A 27013-nucleotide genomic window follows, 5' to 3' on the forward strand; every position below is an offset into this window, starting at 1 on the left:
GCTGCTGTTGCTGCAGTTGGGAGTGTGTGTTGCTGCTGTTGTTGCTGCAGTTGGGAGTGTGTGTTGCTGTTGTTGCTGCAGTTGGGAGTGTGCGTTGTTGCTGCTGTTGCTGCAGTTGGGAGTGTGCGTTGCTGCTGCTGTTGCTGCAGTTGGGAGTGTGCGTTGCTGCTGCTGTTGCTGCAGTTGGGAGTGTGCGTTGCTGCTGCTGTTGCTGCAGTTGGAAGTGTGCGTTGCTGCTGCTGTTGCTGCAGTTGGGAGTGTGTGTTGCTGCTGCTGTTGCTGCAGTTGGGAGTGTGCGTTGCTGCTGCTGTTGCTGCAGTTGGAAGTGTGCGTTGCTGCTGCTGTTGCTGCAGTTGGGAGTGTGTGTTGCTGCTGCTGTTGCTGCAGTTGGGAATGTGCGTTGCTGCTGCTGCTGCTGCAGTTGGGAGTGTGTGTTGTTGCTGCTGCTGCAGTTGGGAGTGGGTTTTGCTGCTGTTGCTGCAGTTGAGAGTGTGTGTTGCTGCTGCTGTTGCTGCAGTTGGGAGTGTGTGTTGTTGCTGCTGCTGCAGTTGGGAGTGTGTGTTGCTGCTGCTGTTGCTGCAGTTGGGAGTGTGTGTTGCTGCTGCTGTTGCTGCAGTTGGGAGTGTGCGTTGCTGCTGCTGTTGCTGCAGTTGGGAGTGTGTGTTGCTGCTGCTGTTGCTGCAGTTGGGAGTGTGTGTTGCTGCTGCTGCAGTTGGGAGTGTGTGTTGCTGCTGCTGTTGCTGCAGTTGGGAGTGTGTGTTGCTGTTGTTGCTGCAGTTGAGAGTGTGCGTTGTTGCTGCTGTTGCTGCAGTTGGGAGTGTGTGTTGCTGCTGCTGTTGCTGCAGTTGGGAGTGTGCATTGCTGCTGCTGTTGCTGCAGTTGGAAGTGTGCGTTGCTGCTGCTGTTGCTGCAGTTGGGAGTGTGTGTTGCTGCTGCTGTTGCTGCAGTTGGGAGTGTGCGTTGCTGCTGCTGTTGCTGCAGTTGGAAGTGTGCGTTGCTGCTGCTGTTGCTGCAGTTGGGAGTGTGTGTTGCTGCTGCTGTTGCTGCAGTTGGGAGTGTGCGTTGCTGCTGCTGCAGTTGGGAGTGTGTGTTGCTGCTGCTGCCGCTGCAGTTGGGAGTGTGTGTTGTTGCTGTTGTTGCTGCAGTTGGGAGTGTGCGTTGCTGCTGCTGTTGCTGCAGTTGGGAGTGTGCGTTGCTGCTGCTGCCGCTGCAGTTGGGAGTGTGTGTTGCTGCTGTTGTTGCTGCAGTTGGGAGTGTGTGTTGTTGCTGCTGCTGCAGTTGGGAGTGGGTTTTGCTGCTGTTGCTGCAGTTGAGAGTGTGTGTTGCTGCTGCTGTTGCTGCAGTTGGGAGTGTGTGTTGCTGCTGTTGCTGCAGTTGGGAGTGTGTGTTGCTGCTGCTGTTGCTGCAGTTGGGAGTGTGCGTTGCTGCTGCTGTTGCTGCAGTTGGGAGTGTGTGTTGCTGCTGCTGCTGCAGTTGGGAGTGTGTGTTGCTGCTGCTGCTGCAGTTGGGAGTGTGTGTTGCTGCTGTTGCTGCAGTTGGGAGTGTGCGTTGCTGCTGCTGTTGCTGCAGTTGGGAGTGTGTGTTGCTGCTGCTGCTGCAGTTGGGAGTGTGTGTTGCTGCTGCTGCAGTTGGGAGTGTGTGTTGTTGCTGCTGCTGCAGTTGGGAGTGGGTTTTGCTGCTGTTGCTGCAGTCGGGAGTGTGCGTTGCTGCTGTTGCTGCAGTTGGGAGTGTGTGTTGCTGCTGTTGCTGCAGTTGGGAGTGTGCGTTGCTGCTGCTGTAACTGCAGTTGGGAGTGTGCGTTGCTGCTGCTGTTGCTGCAGTTGGGAGTGTGCGTTGCTGCTGCTGTTGCTGCAGTTGGGAGTGTGTGTTGCTGCTGCTGTTGCTGCAGTTGGAAGTGTGCATTGCTGCTGCTGTTGCTGCAGTTGGGAGTGTGTGTTGCTGCTGTTGCTGCAGTTGGGAGTGTGTGTTGCTGCTGCTGTTGCTGCAGTTGGGAGTGTGCGTTGCTGCTGCTGTTGCTGCAGTTGGGAGTGTGTGTTGCTGCTGTTGTTGCTGCAGTTGGGAGTGTGTGTTGCTGTTGTTGCTGCAGTTGGGAGTGTGCGTTGTTGCTGCTGTTGCTGCAGTTGGGAGTGTGCGTTGCTGCTGCTGCCGCTGCAGTTGGGAGTGTGTGTTGTTGCTGTTGTTGCTGCAGTTGGGAATGTGCGTTGCTGCTGCTGTTGCTGCAGTTGGGAGTGTGTGTTGCTGCTGCTGCCGCTGCAGTTGGGAGTGTGTGTTGCTGCTGTTGTTGCTGCAGTTGGGAGTGTGTGTTGTTGCTGCTGCTGCAGTTGGGAGTGGGTTTTGCTGCTGTTGCTGCAGTTGAGAGTGTGTGTTGCTGCTGCTGTTGCTGCAGTTGGGAGTGTGTGTTGTTGCTGCTGCTGCAGTTGGGAGTGTGTGTTGCTGCTGCTGTTGCTGCAGTTGGGAGTGTGTGTTGCTGCTGCCGTTGCTGCAGTTGGGAGTGTGTGTTGCTGCTGCTGCTGCAGTTGGGAGTGTGTGTTGCTGCTGCTGCTGCAGTTGGGAGTGTGTGTTGCTGCTGTTGCTGCAGTTGGGAGTGTGCGTTGCTGCTGCTGTTGCTGCAGTTGGGAGTGTGTGTTGCTGCTGCTGCTGCAGTTGGGAGTGTGTGTTGCTGCTGCTGCAGTTGGGAGTGTGTGTTGTTGCTGCTGCTGCAGTTGGGAGTGGGTTTTGCTGCTGTTGCTGCAGTCGGGAGTGTGCGTTGCTGCTGTTGCTGCAGTTGGGAGTGTGTGTTGCTGCTGTTGCTGCAGTTGGGAGTGTGCGTTGCTGCTGCTGTAACTGCAGTTGGGAGTGTGCGTTGCTGCTGCTGTTGCTGCAGTTGGGAGTGTGCGTTGCTGCTGCTGTTGCTGCAGTTGGGAGTGTGTGTTGCTGCTGCTGTTGCTGCAGTTGGAAGTGTGCATTGCTGCTGCTGTTGCTGCAGTTGGGAGTGTGTGTTGCTGCTGTTGCTGCAGTTGGGAGTGTGTGTTGCTGCTGCTGTTGCTGCAGTTGGGAGTGTGCGTTGCTGCTGCTGTTGCTGCAGTTGGGAGTGTGTGTTCCTGCTGTTGTTGCTGCAGTTGGGAGTGTGTGTTGCTGTTGTTGCTGCAGTTGGGAGTGTGCGTTGTTGCTGCTGTTGCTGCAGTTGGGAGTGTGCGTTGCTGCTGCTGTTGCTGCAGTTGGAAGTGTGCGTTGCTGCTGCTGTTGCTGCAGTTGGGAGTGTGTGTTGCTGTTGTTGCTGCAGTTGGGAGTGTGTGTTGCTGCTGCTGTTGCTGCAGTTGGGAGTGTGCGTTGCTGCTGCTGTTGCTGCAGTTGGGAGTGTGTGTTGCTGCTGTTGTTGCTGCAGTTGGGAGTGTGTGTTGCTGTTGTTGCTGCAGTTGGGAGTGTGCGTTGTTGCTGCTGTTGCTGCAGTTGGGAGTGTGTGTTGCTGCTGCTGTTGCTGCAGTTGGGAGTGTGTGTTGCTGCTGCTGTTGCTGCAGTTGGGAGTGTGCGTTGCTGCTGCTGTTGCTGCAGTTGGAAGTGTGCGTTGCTGCTGCTGTTGCTGCAGTTGGGAGTGTGTGTTGCTGCTGCTGTTGCTGCAGTTGGGAGTGTGCGTTGCTGCTGCTGTTGCTGCAGTTGGAAGTGTGCGTTGCTGCTGCTGTTGCTGCAGTTGGGAGTGTGTGTTGCTGCTGCTGTTGCTGCAGTTGGGAGTGTGCGTTGCTGCTGCTGTTGCTGCAGTTGGGAGTGTGTGTTGCTGCTGCTGTTGCTGCAGTTGGGAGTGTGCGTTGCTGCTGCTGCAGTTGGGAGTGTGTGTTGCTGCTGCTGCCGCTGCAGTTGGGAGTGTGTGTTGTTGCTGTTGTTGCTGCAGTTGGGAGTGTGCGTTGCTGCTGCTGTTGCTGCAGTTGGGAGTGTGTGTTGCTGCTGCTGTTGCTGCAGTTGGGAGTGTGTGTTGCTGCTGCTGCAGTTGGGAGTGTGTGTTGCTGCTGCTGTTGCTGCAGTTGGGAGTGTGTGTTGCTGTTGTTGCTGCAGTTGAGAGTGTGCGTTGTTGCTGCTGTTGCTGCAGTTGGGAGTGTGTGTTGCTGCTGCTGTTGCTGCAGTTGGGAGTGTGCATTGCTGCTGCTGTTGCTGCAGTTGGAAGTGTGCGTTGCTGCTGCTGTTGCTGCAGTTGGGAGTGTGTGTTGCTGCTGCTGTTGCTGCAGTTGGGAGTGTGCGTTGCTGCTGCTGTTGCTGCAGTTGGAAGTGTGCGTTGCTGCTGCTGTTGCTGCAGTTGGGAGTGTGTGTTGCTGCTGCTGTTGCTGCAGTTGGGAGTGTGCGTTGCTGCTGCTGCAGTTGGGAGTGTGTGTTGCTGCTGCTGCCGCTGCAGTTGGGAGTGTGTGTTGTTGCTGTTGTTGCTGCAGTTGGGAGTGTGCGTTGCTGCTGCTGTTGCTGCAGTTGGGAGTGTGTGTTGCTGCTGCTGCCGCTGCAGTTGGGAGTGTGTGTTGCTGCTGTTGTTGCTGCAGTTGGGAGTGTGTGTTGTTGCTGCTGCTGCAGTTGGGAGTGGGTTTTGCTGCTGTTGCTGCAGTTGAGAGTGTGTGTTGCTGCTGCTGTTGCTGCAGTTGGGTGTGTGTGTTGTTGCTGCTGCTGCAGTTGGGAGTGTGTGTTGCTGCTGCTGTTGCTGCATTTGGGAGTGTGTGTTGCTGCTGCTGTTGCTGCAGTTGGGAGTGTGTGTTGCTGCTGCTGCAGTTGGGAGTGTGTGTTGCTGCTGCTGTTGCTGCAGTTGGGAGTGTGTGTTGCTGTTGTTGCTGCAGTTGAGAGTGTGCGTTGTTGCTGCTGTTGCTGCAGTTGGGAGTGTGTGTTGCTGCTGCTGTTGCTGCAGTTGGGAGTGTGCATTGCTGCTGCTGTTGCTGCAGTTGGAAGTGTGTGTTGCTGCTGCTGCAGTTGGGAGTGTGTGTTGCTGCTGCTGCCGCTGCAGTTGGGAGTGTGTGTTGTTGCTGTTGTTGCTGCAGTTGGGAGTGTGCGTTGCTGCTGCTGTTGCTGCAGTTGGGAGTGTGCATTGCTGCTGCTGTTGCTGCAGTTGGAAGTGTGCGTTGCTGCTGCTGTTGCTGCAGTTGGGAGTGTGTGTTGCTGCTGCTGTTGCTGCAGTTGGGAGTGTGCGTTGCTGCTGCTGTTGCTGCAGTTGGAAGTGTGCGTTGCTGCTGCTGTTGCTGCAGTTGGGAGTGTGTGTTGCTGCTGCTGTTGCTGCAGTTGGGAGTGTGCGTTGCTGCTGCTGCAGTTGGGAGTGTGTGTTGCTGCTGCTGCCGCTGCAGTTGGGAGTGTGTGTTGTTGCTGTTGTTGCTGCAGTTGGGAGTGTGCGTTGCTGCTGCTGTTGCTGCAGTTGGGAGTGTGTGTTGCTGCTGCTGCCGCTGCAGTTGGGAGTGTGTGTTGCTGCTGTTGTTGCTGCAGTTGGGAGTGTGTGTTGTTGCTGCTGCTGCAGTTGGGAGTGGGTTTTGCTGCTGTTGCTGCAGTTGAGAGTGTGTGTTGCTGCTGCTGTTGCTGCAGTTGGGAGTGTGTGTTGTTGCTGCTGCTGCAGTTGGGAGTGTGTGTTGCTGCTGCTGTTGCTGCAGTTGGGAGTGTGTGTTGCTGCTGCTGTTGCTGCAGTTGGGAGTGTGTGTTGCTGCTGCTGCTGCAGTTGGGAGTGTGTGTTGCTGCTGCTGCTGCAGTTGGGAGTGTGTGTTGCTGCTGTTGCTGCAGTTGGGAGTGTGCGTTGCTGCTGCTGTTGCTGCAGTTGGGAGTGTGTGTTGCTGCTGCTGCTGCAGTTGGGAGTGTGTGTTGCTGCTGCTGCAGTTGGGAGTGTGTGTTGTTGCTGCTGCTGCAGTTGGGAGTGGGTTTTGCTGCTGTTGCTGCAGTTGGGAGTGTGTGTTGTTGCTGCTGTTGCTGCAGTTGGGAGTGTTTTTTGTTGTTGCTGTTGCTGCAGTTGGGAGTGTGTTTTGTTGTTGCTGTTGCTGCAGTTGGGAGTGTGTTTTGTTGTTGCTGTTGCTGCAGTTGGGAGTGTGTTTTGTTGCTGCTGTTGCTGCAGTTGGGAGTGTGTTTTGTTGTTGCTGTTGCTGCAGTTGGGAGTGTGTTTTGTTGTTGCTGTTGCTGCAGTTGGGAGTGGGTTTTGCTGCTGTTGCTGCAGTTGGGAGTGGGTTTTGCTGCTGCTGCTGCAGTTGGGAGTGTGTGTTGCTGGTGCTGCTCCTGCTCCTGCTCCTGCTGTGTGCTGCTACAGTGCTGCTGCTGCTTCTGTGGGGCCAAAGGAGAGAGAGGGAGAGGAAGAACACACTGCTGCTTCAGGACAGGAAGGCCAGGAGGCCAGGAGGTCGGGACTAAGAACTGTAACATCCTAGGTGGGTGTCTGGAATTTCTATTTGTTCAGGTGGGGGCTGCGAAGGACTGTGCTTTGTAGGGGGAGGGCTGAAGACTGCCAGAGGACTTGGGAAAAAAGAAAAAGGGGAGCTGTGTGTGTGTGGTTTAAAACCATCTTGCTGCCACCCCTCCCCCCACCCAGCCTTTTTCCAGTGGCCAGGGTGGCTGGTGAAGACATCGCCTCCCCCTACCGGAAGATCATCAAGCCCCTACCCTCCGTCCATTTTCCATCCAGAGACACCCACCTAGAGTTTTCCCTTTCCCTCCTGTGCCTCCCTGTCCTCTACCCCTCTCCCTTCTCTCCTCTATATATATCTAAAAGGGGGAGGTTATTTCCACCTTTCTCCCCCGCTCCTCTCCCCAGGGAGAATTTCATTAAAAAAAATAATTATATATATATATATTTATATATTAAAAAAAATATCATGGCCAGTCCTTCTCGGGGTGGGTGTGGCTCAGGCCCAAAGGCCAGTTTGCCATCGCCTGTGGCCGGGCCCTCGAGGGCTAATGTGGAGGGGGTGTTGTCACCGGTGGCAGGGCCTCCTAAAAAGACCTATGCGGGGGTGGCTGCTTCTGCAGCTCCTGCTGCTCCCACAGCCCTGTCACCGTTCCACCTCCTAACGAGGGCCCTAGGGGTAAAGAGCTACGCTCACCCCGACATGACTATCGAGGCCTGCGTTAAGGCTATGGCTGGGGTCGTCGGCCCCTCGGCCATAGTCGCGGCCTCTAAAATGTATGGGAAGGCCATATTCTTCCTGAGGTCCGAGCGGGCGGTGCACCTCGCCCTGCAAAAGGGACTCACTGTGGGCGGGACCATTCTGGCGGTGGACCCCCTTGAGGCCACCGCCCAGCGAATTATAATTTCCAACGTCCCGCCCTTTGTTTCCAGTGAGCTCCTCCTCCCCCACCTCTGTAAACTGGGGGAGGTCAGGTTGGGGGTAGCGCCGATCCCGCTCGGCCTCAAGGACGCGGTCCTCCGCCATGTGTACTCCTTCCGGCGCCAGGTATTTGTCCACTTGGCCCGGGAGGAGTGCCTGGAGGGGGCCTTTTCCATAAATCATGAGGGAACGGCCTACCGGGTGTTTTGGACAGCGGAGGGCGTGCGATGCCATGCTTGTAAGGAGGTGGGGCATGTAAGGAAGAACTGCCCCCGTCTCCAAGGCCGCCAGCTCCACTCAAGCGGCCGCGGCTGGCACCACCCCTCCTCCCCCCGCCACTACTCCATCTCCCTCCCCGCAAGGGGAGGCGTCACCGGCCGCCACTGCCATCTCGGTTGCCGGTGAGGCGGGGGGAGAGCCCCTGCGCCGTAAGAAGGTGCGGAGGAAGACCCGCAACCTGGGGGCGGCCCCTGAGACTCCCCAAACCCCTCAAACCACCCAAACCACCCAAGATCCCCAAACTTCTGCAGACACCGGCTCGGGGGGAATATCAACATCCGGCCCCGGCGTCGTCTCCACGCGTGCTCCCGGGCCCGTAAACGCTGAGGCGCCATGTGCTGGGCCCGGCGTCATCCCTGCGTGGGTTCCTGGGGCTGGCGGGGGCGAGACTCGTGCCCCCGAGCCGGTAGAACATCCCAAACCCCAGAGGATGGGGCGTCCGGGAAGGCTGGACAAGGTGGAGGAGGTCTCGCAGATGGAGGTCTCCCTAGCCCCCAGCCTCCCTTGGAAGAGACGTCACCCCTCGGAGGAGGAAGAGGAGGGGGTGGGCGATGCCCAAGTTGAAGAGGTTGGGTGTGTCCCCTCCCCTGATGAAGAGGTGGTGGCATCTCCGCCCAGCAAAACCTCGCCCTGCCCTCTGGGGGAAACCCAAGACCCTCCCCCGACACCCAATGTCCCCCCTATAAACCTGCTGCAGTCCCCTGAGCAGGGCCCCTCGGGGGTCACTGAGGGCACCTCCCTTGTGGGGGTGCCCAACTTAGAAACACTGAATACCCCCGAGGTATCCCCTGGCCCGTCAGGGGACTGCAGCTTCCCTAAATTAAAAAAATTAACTGGGTCATTGGGTGGTGGTGGCGAGGAAGGCCTTCCCGCTCCCTCCCAAAATTTAACATCGGGCGTCCTAGTTTTAGGTCAGGAGCTTGTCCTGAGCTCCCCGGATGACCCGGTGCCAGGAGGAGAGCGGGCATCCATGGTGCCGCTATCCTCTGACCCGAAATCATTAGAGGAGACCAGAGAGGACCACTCTGGCCTTGATCCTGGGGGTGGGATCGAGGTGGAGGTGGAGCCTACTGGCAGCTCCGGACCAGCCCCCGTACTCAATGCGGGGGAGGGGTTGGAAGCTGGAGGCGACGACCTGGAGGAGGACGGAGTTTCGGTGGTGAACACCGGGGACGACGTCGACTCGTTCTCAAGCGAGGCGATGGATCCCCTGGTGCCCTCCACTGACTCTTCCCTCACCCCCCCAAGGGAATTCCAGGACTTTTTGGCGAGTCATCGCGGTCGCCGAGACAGGGTCCAGTTGGCCTTGGACTGGTGGCATTCTTTTCCGCTAGTGTTCTGGTCCACTCGCGAGGCCCTCAAGGCTCCCAAGTTGGACAGGAACGCTCGGCGGAGGGTCCAAACGTTTCTCGCTGGGCTCCTGAAGGAGAGGAAGGATTAAAAGTCCTCTCCTTCTTTTAATTAAGGTGACAGTTGTATGTACTTTTGACAATGAAGACAACTATAGCCAGCCTCAACATCCACAGCAGCAGGGACGCACAGCGCAGGTTCCAGAACTTCTCTGTCCTCAGGGACGGGAAGTATGCGCTGTGCTTCCTGCAAGAAACCCAGACCGTTCCGGGAGATGAAGCTACGTGGCTCCTGGAGTGGCAAGGTGGGGTCTACATGAGTCACCCAGTCACCAATTCTGGTGGGTGGCTATCTTGTTGGCCCCGCATTTTCAGCCGGAGATCTTGGGGGTCAAGGAGCCGGTGCCAGGCCGGTTGCTGCACCTGACTGTGCGCCTGGGGGGTCTGGCGCTTCACTGTGTGAATGTATACGCTCCCCTGGGCGCGCAGCAGCAAGCGAGCTTCTTTGAGGAAGTGTCCACTCATCTTGGCTCCATCGACACGGGCGAGTGCATCGTCCTCGCGGGGGATTTTAATTGCACCCTCGAGGCCCGGGACCGTCACGGTACCCAGCACCGCACACTAGGTGTGAGTAAGTTACGGGACCTGGTCAGGTCCTTCGACTTGGTGGACGTCTGGCGAAATCTCCATCCTGATTCCAGCGTTTTCACCTTTGTGTTACCTGGAGTCGGAGCGTCCAGACTCGACCGTCTTTACGTTTCCAAGGTGTTCGTGTACTGTGTTCCATCAGCTTCTGTGCGGCAGGTGCCATGCACGGACCACCGTCTGGAGTGGACGGAGCTCACTCCATTCTGCGCTCGGACGGGGTCCGCGTACTGGCATTTTAACAACCTGTTGCTGGAGGACGAACGGTTCCTGGACTCGTTCCGTAGTTTCTGGGCCGACTGGAGAAGGAAGCGGGGAGGCTTCCCCTCCTTGAGGCTATGGTGGGACATGGGCAAGACTCACGTCCGAGTTTTCTGTCAGGAGTATGCGAGGGGGTCGACAAAGAGGCGGAAATCCAGGGTCGAGGAGTTGGAGAAGGAGGTGCTCGACCTGGAGGCACGTCTCCGTCAGCCCGACGTGGACCCGGCCCTGCGGTCGGTGTACGATGAGAAGAAGGGCGCACTGCGGAACCTGCAACTCGTCGGTTCCCGGGGCGCGTTCGTGAGGTCACGGATCCGGTTCCTCAAGGACCTGGACCGTGGCTCCCCCTTCTTCTACTCGCTGGAAAAAAGGCACGGGGTCCGTCAGCAGCTCCTTACGCTGCTGGCCGACGACGGATCCCTCGTCTCGGATCCGGAGGGCATCAGGGCCATGACCAGGAACTTTTATACTGCCCTGTTCTCTCCGGATCCATCCAGCGAGGATGCTCACAGAGTTTTGTGGGAGGACCTGCCACAGGTCGGCCCGGAGGGCGCCGGAAAGCTTGACTCCCCTATAAGTCTGGGGGATCTGACCGGCGCCCTCGACAGTCGCTCTAGGGGAAAATCCCCTGGACTAGACGGGCTGACTGTGGAGTTCTTCAGGGCGTTCTGGGACGTCCTGGGGAGCGACTTCGCGGGTGTCCTGGGGGAGAGTATTGCTACCGGGGAGATGCCCCTTTCGTGGCGCAGGGCCGTGATTGCCCTGCTGCCGAAGAAGGGGGATCTCCACCTCCTTAAAAACTGGCGCCCGGTCTCCTTCCTCAGCACGGACTACAAAATACTCGCCAGAGCCATGTCTTCTCGGCTCAGCACCGTGCTGGACCACATGATCCACCCTGACCAGTCCTACACCGTCCCGGACCGCACAATTTATGATAATATCCATCTGGTCCGGGACATTATCCACTATTCCCAGAGGGCTGGTCTGTCGAGCGCTGTCCTGTCCCTTGATCAGGAGAAGGCGTTCGACAGAGTGGATCACGAATATTTACTCTGAACTCTGCGAGTATTCGATTTCGGGACGCATTTCATCGCCCGGATCCGACTTCTGTACACCGCCGCGGAGTGTCTAGTTAAGGTTAACGGGTCCCTGACGGTGCCCCTTCGCTTTGGGAGAGGGGTACATCAGGGCTGCCCCCTGTCTGGCCAGTTGTATTCTATTTGCGTGGAGCCTTTCCTGCGCCTCTTGCGGAGGAGGTTGTCGGGATTGGTTCTGCGTGGGCCGGGCATCGGGGTGGTCCTTTCCGCATACGCCGATGACATGCTCCTTATGTTTAGTGACCCGGCTGACCTGCGGAGGATGCGCGAGTGCCAGGAGGTCTACTCTGTGGCTTCTTCTGCTAGGATCAACTGGAATAAATGTTCTGGACTCCTGGTCGGTCAGTGGCAGGTGGATCCACTGGCAGAGGAGCTCAGGCCTTTCACCTGGAGCAGGACCAGCCTCCTCTACCTGGGGGTCCATCTCTGCCCTGCCGAGGAATCCTGGCCGGCGAACTGGCAGGAACTGGAGACGAAAGTCACCGCTCGCCTGCGGCGCTGGACAGGACTGCTCCGAGTGCTGTCTTACCGGGGTCGAGTTCTCGTCATAAACCAGCTGATTGCCGCCATGTGGTGGTATCGGCTGGTCACTTTGACTCCTCCCCCGGACTTTGTCATGAGAATCCAGAGAATGCTAGTCGACTTCTTCTGGGACAAAAGATTGCACTGGGTCGCTGCTGAGGTTCTGAGTCTCCCGCTTAGGGAGGGCGGTCAGGTGCTAGTGTGCCTACGCACGCAGGTGGCGACTTTCCGTCTTCAGACCCTGCAGCGATACCTTTATGTCGAGCCTCCTCCGAGATGGTGTGCCCTGGCGACGTATTTCTTCCGCCAGGTGCACGGCCTGAATTATGACGTGCAGCTTCTGTTTATAGAGCAGAGGGGCCTCGGTAGCTCCTTACAGGTGTTGCCCGTCTTTTACCAGGACCTGGTCAAAGTCTGGAACATGGTCACCTCGCGACGCAGCTCTCCCCCGTGAGGAGTGGCGGCTATCGTCAGAGAGCCGCTGCTCAGGAATCCGCCCCTCCGTCTTTTTCAGTGGCTGGCGGAGAGGAGGGCTGTGGCTGCCGGGGTGACCAGGATCGGGGACGTGCTGGGTGGCGGAGGATTGGGCTGGGTGCTCCCACAGGAGTTGGCGCGTCGCGCGTCTGTGAGTGTCCAGCTCGTAAACGATGCCATCCGAGACCTAAAGACGGTCGTGCTCGGACCTGATGTCATTTTAGGTCTCGAGGTGGCCCAGGTGCGCGGTGATCTTCCTGCTGAACGTTCCCCTGTTCGGATGGAATTCCACATTGGCCCCAAGCCCCGAACCCTCCCTCGGGTGCCAGTGTCCCGCAATATGAGCCGCCTCGGGGACATGCCCTCCATGCCATTTGGCATGGCACGGAGGAGCTTTCTGTACGGACTGCTGCTGCACACCTTCCATTTTCTCGCCCTCGTCCGCCGCCCGGACACGCCCTGGCGTGCCTTGTTGCCGTCCAGCGGCGGAGGTCCCCGATGGGAGGCCCTCTACGGAGGTGTCCTCCTGCTTTCTATAGGGGACCAGGGTTGGAGGGTGTTGCACGCAGAAGTCCCCCACAATCGGAGAATGTGTAGGTTCGCGGACTGCCAGGACACCTACCCTTTTTGTGGTCTTTTGGAGTCCGTGGACCACGTTTACATAGGGTGTTGTAGGCTGCACTCCCTTTTTAGTTATTTAAAAAACCTTTTATTAATGTTTTGTTTGCACTTCAGCCCCGCGCTCCTGACCTATGGACACCCGGTGCGGAAGGGGGTCGGGAAGGAGGAGGACCCCCTCGTGAACCTGCTCCTGGGCCTGGCCAAGTTGGCCATTAACAGGTCCAGGCAGCGGGCGATCGAGGGGGGAGTCCCGCCCGATTATTTGTCCCTCTTCCGCAGCTACGTTCACGGCTGGGTGTCCCTGGAGAGGGAGCACGCGGTGTCTGCCGGCACCATCGAGGTCTTCCATGCCCGATGGGCACCGCGGGGACTGGGGTGTTTTATTGACGCCTTTAATCACATTTTGGTTTGATGTTTTTAAGTTTCCTTTAAACTTTTTCCATGATTTTACAGCTGACCTGACTTAGGGGCTGTGCTTGATTTATCCCTTATTTTGTTAATTTAGTTAATTGTTTTAACTCAAAAGAGTTGCCTCTCCCTAATTGGATAAAGTTGCACTTTGTTGCTACTGCAGCAGTTGGGAGTGTGTTTTGCTGCTGCTGCAGCAGTTGGGAGTGTCTGTTGCTGCTGCTGCCGTTGGGAGTGTGTGTTGCTGTTCGGTGCTCCTGTGGCTTCTGCATCTGGGTTGCCGCTACTGGGGTTCTCTTTCTGGCTGTTACCTGGAGGAAGAAGTCTGCTGCCCACTGGGAGGAGAAAGGAGTTTGGGAGTTGGACTCTCTTCTTTTTGGAGACTCCTACAACCTGCTGCTGCTACAGGGTGGGGCCTAGCAAGGCCTGAAGAGCCTGGGAGTGGGAGGTTGGAGACAGCCGGAGGGGAGATGACCTGACCCCAGCCAGTAGGGGAGGACTTTTTGCTGCCGGTGGTGGGTGCCTTGGGGGAGATAAGAATTGCCTTTTGCCTGTTTGGTTGTCCACAGGGGAGGTGGTGGAATAGAACATCTGAGCAGGGAGGGCTGTGCGAGACTGAACTTTGAGGGGAAGAAGGCCTGCACCCCACTCCACCATCCCTTGCTCACCTGGGTTAGCTGGCACTGCCCAGAGCCAGCTGCATCTTCAGACATTTACCATTGTACCTGAACAGTGCCTGGGCAGTGCTAGCTGCCCCGGTAAAGACTCCTCCTGCTGCAGTGGAATATTGGAACCCTCCCCACCTGCCTGCCTTTTGTCCCTCTGTCTCCCCCTCCCCCTCCCCCTCCCTTACTCCCACCCCCCTTTGCTCTGTTTGTTGTGTGTATTTTGCTTGCAGTGGGGTGGGTGTAGCACTCCGTGATGGCATCAGCAACTTCGCCGGTGACAGGGCCACCAACATGGGAGTGGTGGCCTCTTCGGCTCCTGCTTCCCCTGCGGCCTCATCACCTTTTAGGCTACTGACCCGCAAGCTCAGGGTGAAGTGTTCCACCCACCCCACCATAGCAATTGAGGAGGGCGTGAATGCTCTGGCCGGAGTTCTCGGCCCCTCAGCCATAGTAGCCTCCGAGATGTACGGCAAGGCTGTATTCTTTTTGAAGTCCAAGCGGACAGTGCACCTCACCCTCGATAAGGGGCACTTGGTTGGCCGGGACGTTCCTGGTGGTGGACCCTCTGGAGGTCACCGCCCAGAGACTTATGTAATCTAACATTCCGCCCTTCATCCCCACTGAGCCCCTCCCCCCCCCCACCTTTGTCATCTGGGGGAGGTGAGGTTGGGGGTGGCACCAATCCCGCTGGGCCTGAAGGACTCCAGCCTCTGTCACGTGTACTCATTCCAGCGCCAGGGTCTTGTACACCTGGCCCGGGAGGAGTGCACCAAGAGGGGCTTTGACATCATCTTCAAGAGGGCCACCTGCTGCATTTTTTGTTTGGCGGATGGCATGTGGTGCCAGGTCTGCAAGTGGGTGGGGCATATAAGGAAGAACTGCCCCACCTCCAAGGCCGCCAATACCACTCAGGTGGCCAAGGCTGGCACCGCTGTGCCACTCCCTGCCACCACACCATCTCCCTCCCTGCAAGGGGAGGAGCCGCCGGCAGTCACCGTCACCTCGGTTGCCGGCGAGGCGGGGGGAGGGACCCCACGCTATAAGAAGGCGCAGAGGAAGAGCCGGCATTTGGAGGCGGCCTTCCCAAGCTCCCCAAACCAACTCTGATCCCCAGCCACCCAGGGACACCGGCTCGGGGAGAAAAAAAAAATCATCCGGTCCCGGCGACGTGTCCGCGTGTGCTCCCGGGCCTGTGTGTGCCTCAGCGCCGTGTGCTGGGCCCGGCATCATTCATGCACGGGCTCCTGGGTCCAATGGCGATGGGGCACGCGACTCCGAGACGGTGGTTTTATTAAAGAGGGTGGACCTGCCCAAACCCTAAGAGGACGGAGTGTCCGGGAGGACTGGATGAGGCAGCAGGGGCCTTGCAGATGGAAGTCTCCCCAGCTCCCAGCCTACCCCAGAAGAGACGCCACTCCTTGGAGGGGGAGGACCTCGTGACTTGTGAGGTCGGATGTGTCCCCTCCCCCAATTAAAAGATGGTGGCATCTCCAGTTCTCGCTCTGCACTCTGGGAAAGCACAAATCCCCATTCCCTTGCTGTGGTCCCCTGAGCAGGGCCCCTCGGGTGTCGGTGAGGGTATCGCCCTTGTGGTGGTGCCCCACCCCAAACCATCTTGTGCTCCCGAGATGCCATCAGGCCCTCCAGGGGACTGCGGCAGTCCCTTCATGGCCCCAAGCACAGGGTCGTCAGGCTGCGGTGGAGAGGAAGCTCCCCCTGCTCTATCCCAACCTTTAGCACCGGGCGCCTCCGTCCTGGGTCCGAAGCTTTTTCCGGACTTGCCGGGTGACCCGGTGCCCAGGAAGGAGCAAGGTTCTGAGTTGCCATTGCCCTGAGGCCCAGAACCAGAAAGGGAGACTGGAGAGGACCCCTCTGCCCTTGATCCTGGGGGTGGGATTGAGGTGGAGGTGGAGCCGACTGGCAGCTCCAAACCAGTCCCCGTACTCAATGTGGGGGACGGGTTGGAAGCTGGAGGCGATAACCTGGAGGAGGACGGAGTTTTGGAGGTGAGCACCGGGGACGACTTAGAGTCGTTATCGGGAGTGTTGGTGGATCCCTTGGTGCCTCCCACCGATTCTCCCCTCATCCCTTTATGGGACCTCCAGGATTTTTTAGTGAGTAATCACGGTTGCCAAGACAGGGTTCAGTCAGTCCTGGGCCGGTGGCATTCTTTTCCTCTTGTGTTCTGGTCCGCCCGCACGACCCTCAAGGCCCCTGGGCTGGACTGGAATGCTAAGAGGAGGGTCCACACATTTCTCACTGGGCTCCTGAAGGAGAGGAAGGATTAAAACAGTCCTCTCCTTCTTACACTAGACATGGTGATGGTAGCACATACTTCTGACAATGAAGACTACCATAGCCAGCCTCAACATCCACGGCAGCAGGATCGCACAGTGCAGGTTCCAGAACTTCTCAGTTCTCAGTGACGGGAAGTATGCGATGTGCTTCCTGCAGGAAACCCAGTCCTTTCCGGGAGACAAAGCTACCTGGAGTGGCGAGGGGGGGTCTGCATGAGTCACCTAGCCTCCAATCCTGGCGGGGTGGCTATCTTGTTGGCCCCGTATTTTCAGCCGGAGATCTTGGGGGTCAAGGAGCCGGTGCCAGGCCAGTTGCTGCACCTGACCGTGCGCCTGGGGGGCGCGGCGCTTCACTTTGTGAATGTGTACACTCCCCTGGGCGCGCAGCAGCAAGCGAGCTTCTTTGAGCAAGTGTCCACTCATCTTGGCTTCATCGACGGGGGCGAGTGTATCGTCCTCGGGGAGCGTTTCAACTGTACCCTCGGGGCCCGGGACTGTCATTGTACCCAGCACCGCTCGCTAGGTGTAAGTTAGCTCAGAGACCTGGTCGGGTCCTTCGACATTGTGGACGTCTGGCAACATCTCCATCCCGACTCCAGCATTTTCACTTTTGTGTTACCTGGTGTCGGAGCATCCAGACTCGACTGCCTTTATGTTTCCAAGGCGTACGTGTCCTGCGTTCCGGCGGTTTCTGTGCGGCAGGTGCCGTGCACGGACCACCGTCTGGTGTGGGCGGAGCTCGCTCCATTCTGCTCTCGGAAGGGGTCCGCGTACTGGCACTTTAACAACCTGCTGCTGGAGGACAAGCGGTTCCTGGACTCGTTCCGTAGTTTCTGGGCCGGATGGAGAAGGAAGTGGGGAGGCTTCCCCTCCTTGAGGCTATGGTGGGACGTGGGCAAGGCTCACTTTTGCGTCTTCTGTCAGGAGTACGCGAGGGAGTCAACAAAGAGGCAGAAATCCACGGTCGAGGATTTGGAGAAGGAGGTGCTCGATCTGGAGGCACATCTCCATCAGGCCAATGTGGACCCGGCCCTGCGGCTGGTGTACGAAAAGAAGAAGGACGCACTGCGGGACCTGCAACTCGCCGGTCAAGTGGTGCGTACGTGGGGTCGTGGATCTGGTTCCTCCAGGCCCCTGACAACAGCCATTATACAAACAAATATCAAGAACAGCTAAGGAGAAATGGACTTTATCACATGCACATCAACTTGGGAGCCAGAGACATCACACCTGGATGGGGTCCATTGTTTTGGTCGTGGAAACAATATCGCGATGCTTAAACAACATTTCCACTGCCTGGACCACTCCAAAGGAGTCGGTATCCAAGTTTGTTGTTGTCAGCTGCAAGCTCCACACCTTTATCACTGGACTAAAGAGATTAAAAGGACGCTAAGCACTGACTACCCAGCCAGAATGCCTCCAGGAAATATGCTTTGGTATCACTGATAAAGTTTGTAATGAAAGGTCAAGGCCGTAGGGTCTGGCACTGTAGTCACCGAGGAGGATCAGGAACGGTCAACCTCACACCGGACGACCAATCGTGTGGGGAGTTGTAAGTATCAGTCAGACCTGAGGGATACTGGGGCTGAGGTTTAAGGATAGCTTTAAGGGTAGCAGCTAAATCCTGAGGGGGTTTGCGTTGGACTGGGTAAGCCTTGGGGCAGAAACGTAGGGTTTTGCCTGTGGGTTTTTCTTTTCAGTGGAGGTTTTTATTAATAGTATCATGGTTTTGATTGTTGTGCGGCGTCATTACACTAGTTTAGAGTTCTTGTATTAGGGCATTGGGGGTGTTTTATTAATAAACAAGCTTGTGGTTGAGCCTAAAATCCTGTGTCCGTGTAAGTTTGTCCTTTATAAAAACGTAAAGTCAAGAACTAACAGTAGGGTGAAGCTGCTTGCGAAGAACCCCTTACAAGTGTAAGGTGTAAGATGGTGCAGTTGAGTTAGCTGTGGGAGTCAGTAGGTTTATAATGAATATTAGTTGTTAGCCTATCACCAGCAACGGAGACAGAGAAGTCAAGGGAGGGAAGGGAAGATTCAGAGATGGACCATGGGAAACAGAAAAGGGTGAAATTTGGAAGCAAAGTTGATGAAGTATTCCATTTCAAGGTGAGGGCAGGATATGGCACTGATACAATCATCGATGTACCAGAAAAAGAGTTGAAGGAGGAGGCAATAGGAATATTGAAATGCCTGCCCAGGAGAATGACCGTGGCTCCATGGAGGGAGGTACCTGCAGTTTTCTCTCTGGGTGACAGCGTTCCTGCTCCCTTGCCAACTACTCTGTTCATGCTTTTGTTAGTGTTACATACATATATCTGGGCCAGATAACCCCCATCCCACATCGAGAAGCTGCAGAAGAGCCCTCAAGGCCCAGAGCTACTGAGGTTGTCTTGCACGAACATCTGAAGAGCCCTTAAAGGAAGCTCAGAAACTTTGAACCTCCCAAGCTGTAGCCACTTGATAAACACTTCATAGAAGCATGGGGATAAGTAAACACGCATACAAGATAGGCAATAAAGGATTGCACAAGGGAAATTTGTGATTACTTTTGTCAATGCTGATATTCTGTGAAAATATGTGTCTCAGGACTTTGTTTTTTGTTCTCAGTTTGATGCTGGTGTTCTTGGTAGTGAAGTGAGGATGTTCCCATAAATCTGGAGTGAAGAAAGGCAATCAAAAGTTTGAGAAGAAAGCGTTAAGGATTGTGGGGCTGTTGGTATAATTAGGATAGGAAGGTTAATTCAGATGAAGATCTCTTCGATGAGCTGATCTCTGAACAGATAGCGCCATGAGTGGATGCTGCTTCTCCTGAAACTCCTATTCCACTTCCCTTTCCTCCTTCTGCATTTGTCGCTCCCCAGGTGATGGTAAAGGTGTGGAGCTTGCAGCCGACAACAACAAACTTGGATACTGACTCCTTTGGAGTGGTCCAGGCAGTGGAAAGGTTGTTTAAGCACACCAGTTGTGCGTTCAATGGTTTCCTTGTGCCCGCTTCGATCACGTTGTTGGCCCAATCTGGAGTTGCTTGTGAGTTCCTGACAAGAGTTGTGAGCCATTTTTTCAGAGATGTTGGCCCCTGTTGCCCTATAACCTGGATGTAACTTGGCAGCTTTTTTGCAAGAAAGGCAGCCCGTAGAACTGATCCAGATTGAAAGAGGCCTGACCACTGTCAGGGCCTTGGGCACAGAGCTGTATGTTGTGTTATCTAGGGTCACAAACCAGCTGCACAATTAGTGAATGGAATGTCATCAGACTCTGATCTTCATACTTAATGGACCACAGCGGCTTCAAGCATCAGAGCTTGGGGGATTCAAAGAATATTGTGAAGAGGTCGTGGGAGATTGGATTGGCAGGGAGGAGCGGCTGATTAGGAAACTATGATCAGTTGTGTTATGGATCCAGTCCTTCTCACCTCCTGTTACCTCCATGGATCCCTGAGGTCCTGGAAACTCAACCAAGATCAGTTGAGAACAAGGAAGGTTGTTAAAATGGAGGCATGTAGCCTCCTTCAAAGTTTTTCCAACCCACTCATCTCTTGAGAGTGGATTGGTCACTCAGCCCCTCATCATGACTCCATTAAAGCCGCAAGTGGGTGGTCTGGGATCGAATTGAGGTCGGGTTTGATATTTTTTCAAATTTTAACTTTTCATCCAAACCAGACTCAGCTGTTCTTGGGGGTTAAACTTATCACATTGCATCATAGAGGAGTATCTTCCATATGGAATGGAAACGTAACAATGTTGAAAACTTCGGCTAATTTTGGTGTATTTAAAGCTTATCACTTCAGAATATTTTTTCTGTATTGCACTATAGGTAAATGTGTCGCATGCAGAACATACAAATCTCTTAATGCTGTATGATTTGATCATAATTTGCACGTTTGATCAAATCTTACAACCAGGCACACACAAAGTGAATTTTAAGCACAAAACAGTTAATTTGTTGAATGTTTCTGATCTTTTTTTACCATCATGGCACAAAGCCAAATAATAGCGTCAACAAGAAATACATTTGTTCCTGTTTTATAAGGAATTCCTAACAATAATCCAATGTACGAATAAGAAGAAGAAGGACGCACATTACCTATAAGTTGAATTTTATTAGTAGTTTACTACCTAAGATAGCTGCATTTGATGTGCAGCAGTTGCACGCTTTTGCAGCATCACAGGATGATACAGCACAGATGAGGGACGTTTAGCTCATCGTGCCTGTCCAGGCAAAAGGTCACATGTGAATTCTCTGCAGTAGCTTCATAGCAGGATTTCCAAGTTACAGCAAGGATTATGAATAGTTGATTGCTGGGCAGTCTTTATCTGTGCATTGGAATGTTTTGACAGTGGCGAGAATCTGTACAACTTGACCAAGTATTAGTATGATGTGCAGAGGTGTCTGTCTAGTTCACTGGATGCAAAGGACACTGATTGGTTGATATTAGTAACTATGAAATTTAAGGCACTCAAAAATGCTTGGAAACTCTCAAACAAAATTTTGGTGGAGGCTCTACTGACCTATTGCTCTTACTGAATGCTACGAGAGATTTCAAAAATCAATTTTCTATAGGTGAATCAATGGTATTGCTTTCAGTTTTAGTTCTTTAATTAAAAATCCTAGAATGAAAAAGAAAACTTGCAAACGTAGGTAACAAGCAGTATCTGTAAAATCTCCACAAATTTGTAAGGCTGCAACCATAGTCATTTAAAGTATACTTCGAAAGTTCTAATCTTCTCATGGATGCAGCTACATGTTTAATCTTTTCTGTACAAGTAAATAGATAACGTTAGGTCTCAAGATCATGATGCAAAGCCTTTCTGAGTCTTTGTACGTAAAGTAAATGATACATAATGTAAAAGCAAGAGTGAATGTCAGAGAGATAGCGATGTGCCAGCCTTTTAGCTGAGCTTAAAAGCAAGTCCAACATAATTTGAGGTACAAGGTCGAAAAGGAAAGATTGAGCTCAATTGGCTGTAAGCATGCTTTACTCTGTAGCACCCCATATGTTGGCCATGGATATGTCTGTTCATTTAATCTGTAATAAAGCTTTTGAGTCTTTCTAACTGCGTGTTTGGACTCATTATCAATACAGGCTCAGAATTGCAGCTTTTGTCTGTTTACTAAGACAAAAATATATTCTGAACATAGCAATGTCTCCAGGTGATTGAGGAACTGAGGAAATGTCAGAAATGTCTAAATAAAAACAGCCTTTCATGCCATTTTTTCAGGATTTCCTCTGAAATTACAACAGTAGAACATCAAGCCCTGTAGAATTACTCCTGCAATACATTTTGCTTTATGCTTTGGGAAAGACTTTATTGCCAGGTCAACTTCCCGCCTTGACCCATAAAGTACTGAGAACCAAAGTTCTAATTTTATTAAAAATATTTTAATCTCTGACTACACTTGGTGAATATTGTTTTCTTAAGATTTATATTCAGTACTGCATCTTATATAATGTTACATCTCTTTCTTAAGAGATGTTTCAAATTATCATGATTTAAAGATCTGGTCTAACTATATCCAGCATACAATTTGGTTTTTAATTTCACCTTTTAATATTGGTATTGCTCCTTCTCTCAGATACTACGATATTTTGAAAATTAAACTATGGTCTTTTAATGCCCATACTGACAACGACAGGATCCCTTTTAAGTTATATTGCTTTGGTTTTCTTCAGGGCTGGGGTGAATTCTAGTGGAAGTTATTTGCTTTCTGTTGTAGTTGCCTTGAGTGATGATAGCAGTGCTATTGTACAGTGCTTTCATAATGGAATACTATAGGTGAGTGATTCACTTTGAATTTCACTGGTTAATGTTAGCAAGTAATGGTGTTGTGTGCTGGTGTCATCATTTAACATAATTGCATAACAAAATGTTTTGCAGTTCCATTGATTTATTGGTTATGTTTCTAGGCAATAACATAGATCTGAGAATGATTGCAAGACAATCATTTTATTGATAGGTTCATAAGATGTCATAAACCTTTGCTTTAAGATGAGTTCACATGCTTATAATGAAGTTGTTGTTTTAGAATTGTTTTGCTCTGTTTTTGGCCTCCTTCTTTTGTCCATGGTAGGTGCCATATAGATATTAATGGCTAAGATGTTTTTGTAGCTAATGCATGATGGAATAGTCAAAGAAGGATTGAAGTTTGTGAGTAATCATTGTAGGACTGCCTCAATTAACAATTCAATATCTAAAATTAGTACTGAAATCATATTTTGTGTACTTTTGTTTACATTCTGGTATAGGTACTCTCTTAGTTCTGGATGATTATGTTAAGAATGACTAAAAGCAGAATCAGTACACTACAGTTTTTTCTTCTGGAGAACTGCCTTTAAAATGTGAGGATAAAGCAACAATGTACAGAAGGTATAGCAAGCCCTTACATCAATCAGAGTTTCCAAATCTGAAACTTGTTTGAATGCCATCCAAGGAAAATGTGAGTGCCTCTGCTTGCTGATGCTTGCTGTGGTCACAGGTGAATCCTTGACATTTCCACCTATTGTATAAAGCTGAAAATTATTGCAGATCCAAAAGCGGTACCAATATTAATGGAGAGTGAAGTTTGAAAATGTAGTAACACAACCTGCTGTCCATGCAGCAGAAAAGATTCAGATATTGCAAATTACGTTTGAAATATGTACCTTGGAACCAAATTTGGTTCTTTAAAATCCCTTCACTCATACATAAGACTGAATTTTACAGCAACCTTTTCTTTGTTTAGGATGATTTAGATCAAAGAGCACTGATATAGGTTTGATGTAACTGAGAACAGATAAGCACCAACAGTGCCATGTCGTAGGAGAGTGAAAATAGTTTTGTTTACTTCCTACTTGCTTGAAATGTCAATGTTAAAAAAAATCCAAGATTATTCAATAAAAAAATTGAAGGAACTTCAAAGTAAGTTAAATACTCAAGCACTCAAAATAAATTAAACCTACGTGGTATTTCTACCTGTGGACAGCATGAATGCTCAATTATAGCAGGAACACGTGGGCATTTTATGGGGAGGATTTTCCCCTCATCAGGCAGGCGTGGCGGGCAGGTCGGGAGCGGACGTGAAACAGCCCGTTACCCGCGATCGGACCCTGACCACAATTTCATGCTGGCTGGCCAATTAACGGGCAGCCAGCGGGAAACACGTGCCAAGAGTCTCAGTGCTGCTGGGGTGGGGCGCGAGCGCTGAAGTTTGCGCATGTGTGGGGGTGCGTTCACTGAAAGCTCTCTGAAGGCACTGAGGGAGTTGACAGGGAGTTGAAGATTTTAAAAACAAAATTAAAGATGCTAAAAATCCAGATAAAATGTCCGCACAGCGACTCATGCACTTTTACATGGTGATTATTAAAATCCTGCCAAAGCATTTTATTTAAAAAAAATTAATGATGGAAACCTCATCCCACCCGTGGATGAGGTTTCGCAAAAAATGCAAAGGCTGCCTGGCCTATCTGCCCGCTCAGCAACCATAAGGTTGGACGCACAGCAAAAAATTCAACTTAATTACCACCTTAAGAGCCTTAACAGGCCTTGTAATTGTGGGTGGGCACGCTGCCAAATCTTGAATGCGCTCGCTGACCAAAATATCGTGCGAGTGCGCGATGATGTCGAGACACTCGCCCGACGCCATCGCACGCTACTTCACACTCAAGCATGTCGGGTGTGCGCCCACACGCCGATCTGAAAATCCTGCCCTATGCTGTGGAAGCGCAAATAATAAGCACTGTTTATATAGATGCCAAAATACTCTATCCTGCAAAGCCCTGAGGAGAATAAGCACATTGAAGTTCCATAAGTGATTTGCTGCACCTTATGAAGGCAAGGCAACAAAACTTTGAAGGCTTGGTTGAAAAACTAGAATCAATCAAACACACTTTGTTGCACAGCCATAATAGAAAGATCAGTCAATTCAAAACATTCAAATTATATTCATTCAACATCAATTGTAGTTTACATGTTAAGAATATTATGCAAGAAAGACAGCTTCTCCTGACTTTCAGTTGGCTAACTATTAATGCTGATGTTCCAAATAGATTTCTCCAGCGTAGAATGTTCCCCATTCAAATGAGGCAGCTTGCAACATGCAATACCATCCAAAACTTCATTATCCAAGCATTCGATACCAATTCTTGAAGGATGCTAGTATTTGTTAAAATAAATAAGAAGCTGTCTGCTTCTTTTAAATCCCTTAACTTTTCTTATTAAGGTTAAAGTTACAATAGGTTCAATATCAGTAATTATTTTTGTGTTGATCCAGTGAAGTGCCAGACATGCATCAGTGCAAAAGCCATAAACCATCTCTGTGGATCACATATGAGAACATTTGTGTGTATAATAATGAGTAAATCCAGCAGCACCATATTTCATTTGAGTGATAACAGCATGGTTGAATAATTTACAATAGACTTGAGCTAATACTCCAAACTGGGTATTTAACCAGGCTACGGTTATTTGGTGGGCAAACTATTTCAATTCAGGTCACTACCTCTTGCTTTTTAAGACCAATTTAAGATCTGACCCACAGCAGTTAAGAAAGCCAAAATCTAATTGACCGCACTTAAAGAGCACTGCTGTATGATTCTCTTCAAAGTCATGCTTTAAATGCATGAAATTGATGTCAAATCCACCAGTGCCCCAAACCGGCTATTAAATCACTGCAAATAAACTGGCATAACCAATCACAACTCTCACCTCTGCTCACTGCTCCATTTACACGTGAGGCTGCACTTTACAGCAACCTTTTTGATGAAAGCATGTTACAAATAGCCTTAAACATACAGATGTAAGGTTTCTGAACACAAATAAGACATGAGAACTGCGCCAAGCTTCATTTTATAGCCTTCCCTGAATGCTTGCCTCATCATTTTCTGTCCGTTTAGCAGGGTTTCTCACTTAGAAGCCAGATCCTTATGGGAATTCTGTGTGTTAATATTCATCTTTCTTTATCTGGTAGAAGTAAATCTGGGCAGATGAAATGGTGTATTTTTTTAAATAAATTTCTGTATCATCCTACTGACAAATTTCAATTTTTGTTGTGTAAAACACAATTTTATATTTCTATGAGATAATTGCACTAGCATATTTAATTTCGACACGGTGACAAGAAATTTGTTTGACAATTTGAATATAATGATTGAGCCACTGTTTCTCTCTCCTTGAGGCAGTGACAAAGGAATCACAGTTTGGGTGTACTTCCATGGTGTCGTGTCAAAGTCATTTAGTATTAATGTCAGTAATCTCTTTTAAATGCGACAACCAAAATAAAAACTTTCATTTATGTGATACCTTTTTACATAAAAATAAGTTCCAAAGAGCTTCACAGAGGAGTAATCAGACAAAAAAAAATGGTGAATCAAAGAAGGGGATTCCTGCCCTCAGACCAATCACAGTTGGACCTCTGCCTTTACTTTTGTGACCTTATCCCCAATAAACCAATACTCTCTTCCACCCTGCTTGTTTCCCCTGGCAGGGCCTTGAACTTCACCTTATTCCAAGTCCCATAGATATCTGTTTCTGGCACACATGGTTATCAGACTTTGCTATTCTCCAACAAAGCATTCACTGCTCTAGGATCACCCCAGTGCAATGATCACCCCCATCTTCTTTTCTCCCCGACCACCCATTTCCATAAGTTTTCCTACATTTCCCTGCCATCTCTACTCTTGCCTCCAACAAGTGTGAGGAGCTCATCAACTTCTTCATAACTAGAATTGAGAGCATCTGTTCAGCAGCCTTTTCTGCATCTAGTTTTTTCCCTTCTTCATCAAGCCAATCACCCTGAACGTTCCCTCTTTCTCTCTGCCTGAAATTTCTCCTGGTTTCTGTCCTTAACCCTCTCTAAATTCGTCTTGCCCAAGAGACATAGGTCCTGCTCTCTCAACCCATATTCGCACTGAGTTCACCATCTAACATCCCTTCTCTTATTAGCACCAAGGGATGAAGGTTCAGTTATTAGAGGAGGGGATGATGATAATGATTTTGAAAGGGAAGAGGATAGGACCTCAGCAGAAAACATTTGCAACATCCTTCCCTTAATGGCTCCCATGCTGCCGGGTGTTGCAAATGTTTCCTTCTGAGGTATTATCCTCTCCTCTTTCGAAATCATTATCATCATCCCTTCCTCCAATAACCAAACCGTCATTCCTTGCTGCCCTTGCAAACCACCAATGAATCTCCATCTCACTTTCTTTTATAAAGCCCTTGAATGTGTTGTCACCTCACACATCAGTGCCAACCTTACCCACAACTCCACCTTGGATCTTCCAAAACAGCTTTCCACTCCAGTCACAGCCCAGAAATGGCCCTAATCAAAGTCACAAATGCCATTTTCTATGACATCAGCTCCTCCAAAACTCTGCCCTCCATGGCTTGATCTGCTCATCATTCACCTCTGTGCCCAGTAACCTAAATTGGCTCCTGGTCCATTCACAATTGCCATACATAAGTTCACATCGATTCCTGGCCTCACCACTCCCTATCTCAGTCTTTCTCCAGCCCTGCATCTCTTTGAGCATTTCACCAACTCTGGCCTCTTACTCAGTCTTTACTTTGTCCACCCCACCACTGGTGGGCCATTCCTTTAACCCACATGGCTCTAAGCTTGATTAAATAGAGAGGTTTTAAGGAGGGTTTGAAAAAAATAGAGGGAGGCAGTTTGGCTAAGTGGTATACCCCAAACATGAACTTAGGTCGGGATTTAATGCGGTGGCAGTGGCCGTACCTACTGCTCAGAAAGTCTGGGCGAGCATGCCTCTACCACCCCCTGGAAGCCACAACACCATTTTGCATGGCTCAGTCAATTAGTTGTCTGAGGTTGTGACTTCTGCCCCCTGAGTTCAGAATGTCCAGCCTTCAAGACCTCTGGCTAATGAGAGGGCCGGTAGCCCTTTAGACCCAGCAGCGCCCCCGGGACCAGTGGCCACTGCTGGAACTAAAGTCAGTCCCTGAATCAAGCCAGCAACAGAGACCGGAGAAGTAGATGAGTGGGGTGGTCTCACAGGAGACAGTCAGGCAGGTGGGGGGTGGGGGTGGGGGTGGGGCACGGTGTGGGGAGGTGGAGAGGATGGGAAGGAGTGGCAGTATCAGGGGGAGAGAGGGTCAGTGGGTGTAATCAGGCAGGGACAGCCCATTCTACCGAGGGGGCCCACAGTCAGGCTGCCAGGTT

Source organism: Cetorhinus maximus, chromosome 7 (genome assembly GCF_964194155.1).
Source record: "Cetorhinus maximus chromosome 7, sCetMax3.hap1.1, whole genome shotgun sequence".
NCBI classification, from domain to species: domain Eukaryota; kingdom Metazoa; phylum Chordata; class Chondrichthyes; order Lamniformes; family Cetorhinidae; genus Cetorhinus; species Cetorhinus maximus.